Source organism: Megascapheus bottae, unplaced genomic scaffold (genome assembly GCF_031878675.1).
Source record: "Megascapheus bottae isolate mThoBot1 unplaced genomic scaffold, mThoBot2.hap1 HAP1_SCAFFOLD_41, whole genome shotgun sequence".
Lineage (NCBI taxonomy): Eukaryota > Metazoa > Chordata > Mammalia > Rodentia > Geomyidae > Megascapheus > Megascapheus bottae.
The window spans coordinates 5,666,022-5,670,126 of NW_028327585.1; positions in this window are offsets into that span (position 1 = coordinate 5,666,022).

Sequence of the window (4,105 nt, forward strand, 5' to 3'; positions counted from 1 at the left end):
ACAATGGGTAATCGAAGACATCAGAACAGATATCCAACTGTTTATGAAATTTAACAATAAGGAGCACACAAATATCAACTCCTTAGGGACACAACAAAGGCAGTACTCAGAGGAAAATTTATAGCGCTGAGTGCCTACAACAGCAAGTTGGAAAAATGTCAAACCAACTAGTTAATGCCTCACCTTAACCTCTTGGAAAAAGAGCAACAAACCAACCTTAAACCCATTAGGAGAAAGCAAATTATTAAAATCAAAGCAGAATTAAATGATTTGAAATAAAAAAAACTATAGAAAGAATCAACAAAACAAGGAGTTAGTTCTTTGAAAGAATTTACAAAATTGACAAGCCCTTAGCAAATCTTACCAAACAAAGAAGAGAGCATATCGAAATAAACAAAATCGCAGATGAAAATGGTAATATCACGACAGCAATTACCAAGATCCAGAATATCATGAGGGAATACTTCTCAAACCTTTACGCCAACAAATTTGAGAATCTAGAAGAAATGGATGAATTCCTAGACAATATTAACATACCCACACGGAACAAAGAAGAGCTAACCCAACTCAACAGGCCTATTTCAAGCTCTGAAACAGAAATGGAAATTAGACAACTTCCACTTAAAAAGAGCCCAGGGCCAGATGGATTCACAGCTGAATTCTATAAGGTCTTCAAAGCAGAGCTCACACCAATACTCCTCAAGCTCTTCAACGAAATTGAAAATGAAGGTTCTTTACCAAACTCATTCTGTGAAGCCAGTATATCCCTCATCCCCAAACCAGACAGAGATTCATCAAAGAAAGAGAACTATAGACCCATTTCTTTGATGAACATCGATGCAAAACTTCTCAACAAAATAATGGCCATCCGTCTACAACAACTCATCAAAAAAATTATACACTATGATCAAACTGGATTCATCACAGGGAGGCAAAGCTGGTTCAACATACACAAATCAATTAATATAATTCGACACATCAACAGGAGCAAGGACAAAAATCACATGAGTGTCTCAGTAGATGCGGAAAAGGCATTTCACAAGATCCAAAACCCCTTTATGTTAAAAGGTGTGGAGAAACTAGGAATCCATGGAACATTTCTCAATGTAATAAAGGCTGTGTATGAGAAACCCACTGCTAGTATTATACTTAATGGTAAAAATCTAAAGCCATTCCCTCTAAAATCAGGAACGAGACAAGGATGCCCACTCTCTCAAGTCCTTTTTAACATAGTACTAGAATTCCTAGGCAGTGCAATAAGGCAAGAAGCAAGCATAAAGGGGATCCAAGTAGGGAAAGAGGAAATAAAACTATCCCTCTTTGCAGATGACATGATTCTGTATTTAAAGGATCCTATAGACTCTACTCGCAAGCTCCTTGAGCTGATTCAAAGCTTTGGAAGGGTAGCAGGCCATAAAATCAACCCTCACAAATGAACTGCCTTCCTTTACGCCAATAGTGAGAGGAACGAGGCAATAATCAGGAAAGAAACTCCTTCCACAATAGCCTCAAAGAAAATAAAGTACCTAGGAATTAGCTTAACTAAGAATGTAAAGGACCGTTTAGATGAAAACTTTAAAACCCTAAAAAAGGAAATTAAAGCAGAACTAAGGAAATGGAAAAACCTCCCATGCTCCTGGATTGGAAGAATCAACATTGTGAAAATGACAATCTTGCCAAGGGCTATCTACAAATTCAATGCAATACCCATCAACATCCCAATGTCATTCTTTAAAGACATAGAAGAGGCAATTCAAAATTTCATATGGAATAATAAAAGACCCCGTATAGCAAAAACACTTCTTAGCAGAAAGAACAGCGCTGGAGGAATTTCAATTCCAAACTTTAGACTCTATTACAGAGCTATAATTCTCAAAACAGCTTGGTACGGGCACAAGAACAGGTCTGAAGTCCAATGGAATAGAACTGCGGACCCAGATATTAAACCACAAACCTATGGACACCTAATCTTTGACAAGGGAGCCAAAAAAAATAGAATGGAAGAAAGATAGCCTCTTCAACAAGTTGTGCTGGCAGAACTGGTTAAGCACCTGCAGAAAAATAAAGTTGGATCCTTCTTTGTCACCTTGCACTAGAATTATCTCCAAATGGATCAAAGACCTGGAGGTAAAAGATGACACACTGAAAAGTTTACAGGAAGGAATAGGAGATACACTAGGCCTCCTTGGCACAGGTCGAAACTTGCTTAATAAGGACCAAGAATCACAACAAATCAGAGGAAGGCTGGATAAGTGGGATTGCATTAAACTGCAGAGCTTTTGTATGGCAACGGATATAGCTAGTAAACTAATCAGGAAGCCTACAGAGTGGGAGAAGATCTTCACCAACCAAACAACGGACAAAGGCCTCATATCTAAAACATATCAACAACTCAAAAAATTGAATCACTCCAAAACTAACCTCCAAAGTAACACCCATCCCATTAAAAAATGGGGCAAAGACTTAAAGAGAGTTTTCTCTGAAGAAGAAAAAAAATGGCCTATAGACACATGAACAAATGCTCCACATCTCTGGTCATAAAAGAAATGCAAATCAAAGCAACTCTAAGATTCCACCTCACTCCAGTTAGAATGGCCAGGATGAGGAAAACGAATGACAACAGATGCTGGAGGGGATGTGGCCAGGAGGGATCACTACTACACTGTTGGTGGGAGTGCAAACTCGTTCAACCACTATGGAAAGCAGTGTGGCAATGCCTCAAAAGGCTAAACATAGAACTCCCCTATGAACCAGCAATTCCACTACTTGGCATTTACCCAACAATCCAGAAACAAGGGCACACTAAACCCACTAGCACAACAATGTTCATTGCAGCACTATTCACGATAGCAAAGATATGGAACCAACCCAGATGTCCCTCAGTTGATGAGTGGATCAACAAGTTGTGGTATTTGTACACAATGGAATTCTATGCTGCTGTCAGAAAGAATGACATCGCCCCATTTGTTAGGAAATGGAAAGACTTAGAACAAATCATATTAAGTGAAGTAAGCCAGACTCAAAGGAACTTGGCTCAGTGGTTTCCCTCATTCGTCATAATCAGTAGAAACCTTGGGCTCCACTGGCAGAGATTTGCAATAGAGCAAAAGGCCATACATAAGGCCATATAATGTGAAGCTAACTGAAAGGAGCTCCAGGATATTGAAACAAAAGCCATATAATGAATGATTGTTGTCCTTAATGTACTATGTTGTCTCTCATCTCCTTTGCTGTCCCTTGGTTATCCCATATTGGTATAGTATCTCACTTTGTTATCTGATACATTGAATTTGTTTGTATTTGGATATTTGAAATTTCATAGGGAAGGGGGGAAAACCAAGAAGGGTGGGGCGTGTGGGGTTGGAGGGAAATGGGTACCAAGACATGTGAAAGGGTATCAATGTATGTGAATTAATGCACCTTCTACCTGGCAAATATCATGTAACCCTTTTACTAATTACAATAAAAAAATGAAAAAAAAAGAGAGTTGTAGTGTGTGGGGAGGATGATGGGGTCAAATACATTTCTTCTTAGAAATTTACCTCATCTGGTTGCCCTGGATTTCCTGGCCTTCTTCTTAGAGAAAGGCCTGTTATACTGGATTTGTGGCTTGGCAATGATCTAGCATGTACATCTTCGAGTAAGACATCCACAACTTCCATGCCTGAGACTCGAGTTTCCTGACCTTTGGCAATAGCACAGCAACATCTTCCTTCCTCCTGAGCCACAGGCCAAGTGAGCTGGCTTGAGCTGGTTGTTAGTTACAGTGGCTTGTTTACCAGGGTTCCATATTCTGTTCCATTGTGAGGGAGGCAGCGTCACCTTCCAGGGCCCAATGACCAAAGATCCTTGCTCACAGAAGACCTCACCAAAGACATAGTGGAGGCTGAATCTCTCCTCCAATCTCACAATATACATGTGGATGGAGTAAACAGCACACCTTATTTGTCCATTCCCAATGTCTTCCACTAGGCCCAACTACCAGTCTGGTCTCAGGCTCAAGGAGGCTTTCTTAGGTAAGATCCAAACTTAAGGGTCAATATTGCCCTCATCCTTTACAAAACATTTGCTTCACAGTGCCTTCTCTGCCTGCATTTTGCCCCTT